Below are 9,516 nucleotides of genomic sequence, written 5' to 3' on the forward strand. Positions count from 1 at the left end.
AATTTATCACAATCATAATTCAATCAATGAATTATAAAGGAAAATCACAAACCAAATTACAGTAATGTATAAAAAAATTTATCTTCAGAGTAAAAAAATTGCAATACATTATTGCCTTATACTTGCAAACAGCAATAGATTCACCTTAAAATCAATGCCTTCAGCTTAATGCTTAAGCATCCCATCTTACATTTACACTAGTTACTGACCTTGGTATCTTATATCTAACAAGAAACTATTCTAATAATAAATGTGGACATTAACAGAATAAAAAAAATTGTAATCACAACACAAAGAAAAGTTGTAAATTGTAATTAATTACAAATAATTTACACACAGCATAACAACACAACACTAAAGCAACCTTGATCAAAGCAAAATTACTTATGTTATATAACTAACATACCATCTTCTTATAAAAGATTCTTCATCTCAAAATATTTAAAGCAATTAAGAAAAATGGTCATTACATGAACACACTCCGGTGATTACATTAGTCATGCATGTTAGTTGGAAAATACACCAAAATTGTTTCTATGGCCCAGATTCTTTAGGGAAATATTGTAGTAGTGTTCAGAGGTTTATTGGCCATTTCATAGAATTCTCTCATTACTTACTTTATTCATTGTGACTTAAATTAATTCATAAGGTGCTCGACAAACCTAGCTCAAGGCAAAATGAACTTTTCCAATAATTTCTTAGTTCAGATAAAAAAACACTGGATATGTGCGTAGCAGGATGAAGACCTGTGGGAAAATAAAAATCAAAAAACAAAAAAAAAAAAAAAAAAAAAAAAAAAAAAAAAAACAAAAAAAAAAAAAAAAAAAAAAAAAAAAAAAAAAAAAAAAAAAAAAAAACAAAAAAAAACAGAGAGGGGGGACAGACAAAGACCTGGAAATGATGTTAGTTTAGATATGGGAAACAGAACACAGGGGAATAGAAAGATGATGTCAGAATGTTGATGATGACGATGACAATATGTAATGATGCTGCAAATACTAATGCTCAAGTCTTATGTCTGTTAGCCAATGCAATGATTATATGATATGCGGCAATTGCAAAATGTTTATCATATTATGTACAGTATAACAAAAATAAAGGCACATGGTATGGAATGGCATATAAAATTTAGGACAAAGGCCAAGCACTGGGACCTATGAAGTCATTCAGTGCTGAAAGGGATATTGAGAGTAAAAGGATCTAAAGGTGCAACAGGAGGGAAACTTTGCAGATGCACTATGAAACAATTGTTAAGAAGGAGTGGAAAGTATGGAAGATACATTTATGATTGAAGGTACAGTAAAAGGAATGAAAGGAGTTACAGCTAGTGGCAGAAGAGACACTGCAGAGAATTCTAAGCAATGTCTACAGGGAACCAAGTGAGGTGCACTGATGGCACTACCCCCCTACTTGGAATTAAGAACATCAGTAACTTCACCTCATTTAAGGGCTCGCTCAAACTAACCAGCTAATTACTCAAGTCACAATAACTAAGTAAATACATTAAAGTTCTGTTCAATGTCAGTTGGTAAATACAACACAAACCAGCCACTGTAGACATTTTTGTCCAAAACTGTCTTTGAAAATATGGAAGATACTGTTTTGATAAAAGCGTTAGGTCATGCAGAAATAGTTACAAAGTAATGTGCTTTTAACTTTGAAACTTTATGCTATGTATATCAGTATGTCCCATAAATATTATGACATACCCTGCAAGAAAGGTGTCATCATTGTGAATCGAAAGTGCACCGGGGGAACGCTGGAAATTGAAAATTATAAGAATGCTTATCTGCAAAAGGGAGATTTTTTACCACCACAAAATAACTAAAATAATAACAATGATGGGCAAGACCTTTTGCTTCTCTACACGATTCATCAGACAACACAAAACTCCACACTACATAATGATACTATTATTATCCTACACACCCAGGTAACCTACTTCAACATATAGTATATATCACAATATTCTGAATTCCATCACAGTATTTCATTTCAGCAGTCTCTAAGTAGTCCTTGCAATATTGATGAGAATTCCAGTAGCACTTTTACCATTTCTGTTTCTGCATATTGAGCAATTGCACAATCTACGGCAAGGAGGACACATCCATTTCTGTTACAAGAGAAATATAAAGTAAATATATTAAACTTGTAGTCAACTCATACATTTCAAAACTTTCAATATCAGTAGATATTAAGAAAATAATTATATCTCATTTGACAAAACACAGATTCTTAAAAGTTTATGATGTAGGTAAATTAAAATTCTACAAAGACCTAGGGTATTCCAACATTTATCAAATACAGTTGACAAAAATAGTCTCCATAAACAGATCACCTTGACTATCACCAATAAAAAAAAAAAAAAAAACCCCCCCCCCAAAAAAAAAAAAAACTGAAATTCAACTACACATACTCAAGTAATGAAATTGAAGGTAGGGGTGCTGCAAATAAAAATTCAAAACTTTCGGTAACATACAAAAAGCATTTTATATATTTTGTGTGTGTGTGTAGAGAGAGAGAGAGAGAGAGAGAGAGCTGAGAGAGAGAGAGAGAGAGAGAGAGAGAGAGAGAGAGAATCTTACCCTCTTACCTGCACTGATGACAAGTACAGTAGTACCAACGCTCTGGTCGTATACTTTCGTTCCACTTCCCTTGGAAATATTTTTGAGATCTCTCTCAGTGATGTCTTCTGGCATTGCTATAATTGTACTGCTAACATTTAGATCAAACTGGCCTTTTCTCCTCTTCAGGCCATAATTTCCTGCGCCCTCAAGACTGAACAGTCATATCCTGAAAAATAATTTTAGTAAGGAAATTTTTTATTTCAAGGGTCTCATTATGTTCTGGCTAATCTTCAGTTACACAAATCCAAACAACTATTTAATATTTTATTTTTATTGTTTCAAAGTTTTGGGCATACTAAAATTTCATGGTAAACAACTACAGTAAATAAGCTAAGTTGGACTTAAATAAGTCTGGTTACAGATAAGTACGACAATAAGACAGAAAGTAGACCCCCCATAATTGTGGGGGATTAGGGACCACAACCACCCATGAATTGCTAAAATTCATGAATACTTGAGACACCCTCTCTAAAAGCTTATAACTGCCTATTTTAACAGTTTAAAACACCAAATATAACTTAAACTATCACCCTAAAACACTTTAATATTATTTCAAAGTCAACTTAAATTACTGTACCCTTAAATATATGGCTTACAGCTACACATAAACACTCCTACAACTGTTACTGCATCTTATCAAGGCAAAAACTAAAACAAGTTATCCCTGTATTCAGGTATGTACCATTTTCTTTCATACAATAGTATTCAAGCCTTATTGTTTTCTTTTAAAGTAGTTAGGGGTGACATTAGTACATTCTCAACTACAAGGAACAGTTAAGTACTGTACCTTAATATCTAAATACTGTATGTATTGAAAAAATATACAAAATATTGAGAAGATAACATAAATCATATGGGTACTCATCATAAAGTCCTCCTAGGGTTTGTATTTGTGTAGGAACAACTTCCACCTTACTCTGGTCTTTGAGGAAAATTAGTCGAGCCTCCTCCTCTTCATCGTCATCTAACTGCTGCCAATCGGAAGGTGGACCGGGAACTGACGAACTTACACTACCTCTTCGTGACTGAAAGAGAAAACAAAATCACTAAATTAGTTTTAACAGCAACTGTGCAAAATACACAAAAGGATTTGTAAGTGTTTCTGTTCATTAAATGACAATAAAACCAGATAAAAATGATCTATCACAAAAATCACAGTAAAAAAAAATCATACTCTACAAGTTAATGTAGTTTACATAAATGACCAAAACACTTACTAACAGAAATCAAGTCACATATTCTCAATAAAAATGCACAAACAAACACACTCACAGTTACAAAAGGAATCCTAGTATGTTGAAAATAATAAATGCAGAAATGAAAAAATTACTAAAAATAAAAATCTAAAAATCAATTCATTGTTGACTACATGTATCTGTATAATGGAATCATTATAATCCTGCATTTTACCCTGTTTGAAGTCTAGCCTATAACAAATTCTAAGCATCCTAAATGAACATGCATTGTGAAGAACAAAAATCTACACAACTTAACACACTTTTGCATATGCTTCATTAAAGTATCACTACTTCTCCAACTCACTTCTGCATATGCTTCATTAAAGTCTCACTACTTTTTCAACTCAATAGTGATTATCATAAGTTCAAAACTGGACCACACATTATGTAGTAAAAACAAACCATTGCTATGAACTTTAACATGCCACTTTTGGTTATGAACACCAGAAACACCTGGAAGTTGGGAAATTTGTACAATCAGACATCACGGCAGAACTTATCTTAATCTTCTATAAAATGAGGAGATTCCAGCACCAAAAAATGTTTACTACAATCACAATGACAATCTGTGATTGCCTTATCAACTTTCTTTTGCTACAAAGAAAGGCAACCCATGATAATACTGAAAGTGGATCTGAATATGAATAACTATGAGGCCAAATGTGACAAGTTTACTGGCATACAGGTACAAAGAGCATCTTTGTTCCTGAAGTAGAGGACACACCAGTTAAGCAGCCACAAAAGTAGATTCTGCAGTTACCTATTGACTATAATTTTCACTTGTCTGAAAGAAATTCATCTTTATATAGTTAGCAAAAGGTGCTTCATATAGTTTCTTTTACAAAAATCTCATCATACTTATCAGTAGCTATTGATACACTCTTCATTATTAAGTTGGTCTTGTACTGCATCTGAAAAGATTTTACCCTTAATACATTAAAAGACTTCAGTTTCTTACTTTTAAGAATAACAACACCTTGTTCAAGGTGGAGAGTGGTATTGCTGAAAACAACGAGTTCTTCTCTCACTTCTAGCAGGAGACTTAGTGGGTTCTGATATTCTCTTTGGTTTTAATGCACTTGTGCAGGTTTCAGGGTTGAAACAGATGATTCAAAATCACCAAAGTCTTTCATGAGGACATCAATCTGAACAAAAAAAAAAAAAAAAAATAGAAATAAAATATTCAAAATAGCCTAGTACTAATATTGATACTCAGCAATCTCAAGAGAGAAAGAGAAAGAACTGTCACAGAACAACATGATGTAACATGTAATTCTGTACTACTGTCACATAATGAAAACAAACAAGAAAACTGATTAAGACAGTCCCCGGTTAACAGTGGGGTTCCCTTCCCAGCTAAGCACTGCTAACTTTAACTCAGCGACAATAACATTAATAACCCACTTAATGGCGCCGTTAACCAGAGATTGAAGAGGCAAATCCAGTTAACGGCATCACTAGACAAACACTTTAAAACTGGATTGCCATTCACCTTGGACTGCCTGTACAGTATACCTAGTACAATATACAGGGCTTACCAACTGTTGCCTCTCATTAATGTTTTTTACACAAAACAATTCATGATCGCTTAGGTCCTTTGCTCGCAACATCGTGCAGATATAATCGTTAATTCTGGAAAGAGAAACAATTGTAGGCTTTAAATTCAATGACATTTCCATTACCAAATCTATGCAAGGTACAAGTACTTTTAAACATGTACAAAACATTTTCATAAAAAAATACTCTTTTAAACAGAAAATTGCATATTACTGCACTTATATTAATAAAAACAGATATAGTAGTACAATAAATGCAATCGTTCAAAATTTTGCACAAACAGTTTCTGTGATGAAATTCCCTTAACCTTCTAAGCCTGATATCTGCTACTGAAAATTTAATAAAATACATATCCTGAAGTAGCCTAAAAATTGCCATGACATGATGTGCCAAATAATCCAAACATGCTACACCAAATTTACTATGAAAAATTTAGTCTATGTAACCCTGCTGCTCTAGGTTAGCTAGATGCTATAGGCTTTAAACGTATGCTGGGTACCATCACCAAACTGTCCCCTTGCCAAAATTATGCACAAGACAGACCAGATGCAGAGTAGGAAGACAGGGGTAAACATGAGAAGTCTGCCTCTGAAAACAGGCCAAACCCAGTCTTTCCTAGAATGCCATGTCCTAGTAGGTATAATCTAGTAGCTAGGGTACAAACTCAGGGGCAAGTGCCAGTGCTAGCATAAGGCCAATTCAATTCAATCAATAGTAACAGTAGGCTAACAGGCAAACAAATTACTATGTATACAATGGTCATCTACCTAGGTAGGTGGTTTTTGTTGCTCTAAAGCCCCTTTTACATGTATCCGGTTTTCCTACGGCGCCGTCGGTCGCGACGCTAGCATATGTTCAAACCGGAGCGTGTGATAGCAAATCAGCCGTATGAACGCTCACCCACAGCCGGCCGGATGAACTTTCGCCAGTACTAAAGTTAGCCGTACAGCCGTCGTACGTCATGACTGAGGACGTAGCGTGTAATTGCTCACCGTATGGTGTGACATCAGTCTGAGGCTGCACCTGACAGTGGAAGGTCGCCACCATGGCAAGCTCTTGCGCCAGTGATTTCTTGAGTGACTTCATAGAAATTTATCGAAATGAGCCATGTTTGTGGTTCATTAAATCTAAGGATTATTCAAACAGAGAAGTGAGAAATGCAGCATATAGTAAATTAGTAAATAAACTCAAGAAATTGATCTTAGTGCTAATAAAGATACTGTTGTTAAGAAAATAAACAACTTGAGGAGCTCATACAATAAAGAGCTTAAAAAAGTGCAAGCGTCTAAAAGTTCGGGGAGCGGTTCAGATTCCATTTATACGCCAAAACTCTCATATTTTCATCTGATGCATTTCATCAAAGACCAAAATGTGGAATGTGAACCATCTGTTTCAAACATGAGCCTTAATACACAGGAAATCAATGAAGAGGTATGTATATATAATCATGTCATATTTTATTTACAAACAAAAGAAAGCTTAACAAATATTTAGTTGAATAATTCACACTATTTCTTTATTTAAATATTTGGATAACTCATTACCATTCAGTAGAAAAGCAAACTAAGAATATTATACATTGTCCTGCCATGCAACTTTTCCTTCATTATTAAAGTAATTCATGAATGTATCTCGTACTTTCTTAGCAGCACTGGGGGTATTTCTCATAGTCCCTCTATGCAAGCCTACTAGTGATTGTTCGACTTGACTGATATTATCTTCAGCTTGTTCATCAGACTCATCTGGGATAGAATACCTGATACATTTTGCACGTAAAAAATTATGAAGTGCACAACAAGCCAATACTACATTTTTAGTATTTCTTGGCAATAAATTTATAGCAGTTTGAAAGATACGAAAGCGCGAAACCAAAATTCCAAAAACGTTTTCGATAATTCTGCGAGCCCTGCTCAGACGATAATTAAAGATCCTTCTCTCATATAATAAGTCCTTTTGACTAAAGGGTCTTAAAAAGTCAGTTCTCATAGCAAAAGCTTCATCGCCTATAACAACAATAAGGTAGTACTTTTCAGAACCTTCAATTTTATTTTCTTGTGGAAGATTTAAATGTCCTTTGCACAATTTGTCATAAAAAGTGGTCCTGTTTATTACCCCTCCGTCTGAAATTCGTCCATTGATGCCAAAATCACAAAGAATAAATTCATACTTTGCATTGGCAATGCCCATTAGTACCATACTATGGAAACCCTTGTAATTGTAGTAGAATGATCCTGATTCTGGAGGTGGCACAATCTTGACATGTTTGCCATCCACAGCTCCGACACAGTGTGGAAAATTCCAGACTCTCTCAAACTCCTTTGCGATTTCTTCCCACTCATGCTGTGTTGATGAAAACTGAAAAAAAATAGTAATAGAGAATTATTTAACATATAAGGTTTATAGACTATGCTAGAATGAACTGGAAGTTATTTAAATAAATACCTATTTTACTTATATAATTTTAGAACTAGGTACTATTTCTTTCTTTCAAAACAGAATTTCCATGTTCATGTTACTAATTATTTTGCTTTTTTTTCAGCAATCTCAAGAAGACGATCTTACTGAAGAGAGGGAAACCCAACATGAGGATGATTCATCGCTACTGCCTTCACGGCATACTACATCAGTTCCTACCGGCATCACCAAAAAGGCACAGATCGGTACAAGCAAAGCTGATCACGTTTTGGACCTTGTAGCAAAAAGGATGGAAGCACCTCCAAATTCGGAATATGATGTGTTTGGTATGTATGTGGCTAAAACGTTACAAAGCTTGCATTTAGCAAACCCGGGGATGTATCCGGTTGTTAAAAAGCTAATAAATGACGCCCTATTCACGAATTGCCCAAAACCAAGCTCCATCTCTATCTAGCACTCCCTGTAACCTACTGCCACGCCCAAGTTGCGGATTACAATTAGGAGGACATATGATAACCTCCAAATGTATGTAGGTACACATGCACATTTATGACCTTGGATACTCTGGCAATTAAAAGTTTGGAAACTTCTTATTTTTTTTTAAATTAACCTGGTATGAATGTTTCATACTAAAACGAGAAATTATAGTTATTTGTGCAAAATAAACTTACCTTCAGATATTTTGGGCCTAAACATTTGTAGATTGCTATAGCTACATGTTTCTGGGATTATTGCACTGAGAGAAGGCTGCGATATAGGTAGCTAATTGTTGTAAACTTTAGATCGCTAGCTATCCTATGTTCTTCCTGTAGCAAGAAATCTCAAAGTGGCTGAAAGACGCTCATGTGGACTAATTGCTTCTCTCATGCAAGTGTCCTTTTTTTCTATTAAAGGTGATACCTGACTTAAGAGTTCCAAATATGTGTCATGATCCATTCGCATGTAGTTAAACCAGTCATCTTTTTCTAGTGCTAGTTCCTTCATTAAGTTAACATGAGAGTATTTTTGTCGTTTACGCAGCCAATGTTTGGACCAAATCTTCCTTTTTCTTGTTTTCACCTTCAAACAGCACGCTAGAGCAATAGCAACGAGATTGTCGTCGAGAGAAGACATGTAGTAGCCTAACTCCTCCACCACAAACAGTGCCACACTGACCCACTTGCCACCGGCCGTTCAAATACGTGTAATAACTCTAGCCGTAGGTTAAAATTTTCCAACGGTGCCGTAGGCCAGGTTGGCCGTAGGAAACCGGATACGTGTAATAGGGGCTTAAGGGTATTTAGGTAGGTAGCTACTACCTACCTAGTACAGTAGGTACCTAGGCTAGTATAGTAGTAGCCTATACCTACTAGTAATTAGAATCCTCTCGTCTCCAACAAAAGGAACCACTGGCTCATGACACAACCATACGAAAACTTAAATCAATGAGGAACAGTTAATTGGGCTTATAAATGGATATCAACACACAAATTCACAACAACAAAAGATATTCGGATAGTTGAACAGCATAGCCAATTCAACTCGCAGTACTTCCGCTCTCGGACTCCGAGTCCGAGATGAATGATTGCATTCTGCGGGGTGGCAAGTGTTTGGCATCAACCTATTGACCAATCACATTGCAGGAAAATGTAAACACAGGAGATGGACCAATCAGTGGTCGAGAAAAGAAGTTACGGAGT

At 35.1% G+C, this 9,516-nt stretch overlaps 1 long non-coding RNA gene across 1 annotated transcript; it reads right to left on the reverse strand.

Annotated features, from left to right (window-relative positions):
- Positions 1 to 844: 844 nt before the first annotated feature.
- On the reverse strand, positions 845 to 3,654 carry LOC135195721 (uncharacterized). The gene is made up of 3 exons (XR_010310229.1): positions 3,544 to 3,654; positions 2,594 to 2,793; positions 845 to 2,113 (listed from the first exon to the last, which is right to left on the reverse strand). It is a non-coding gene; the product is annotated as an uncharacterized LOC135195721 (long non-coding RNA).
- Positions 3,655 to 9,516: the final 5,862 nt, after the last annotated feature.

This window comes from Macrobrachium nipponense, chromosome 16 (assembly GCF_015104395.2).
Source record: "Macrobrachium nipponense isolate FS-2020 chromosome 16, ASM1510439v2, whole genome shotgun sequence".
NCBI lineage: Eukaryota > Metazoa > Arthropoda > Malacostraca > Decapoda > Palaemonidae > Macrobrachium > Macrobrachium nipponense.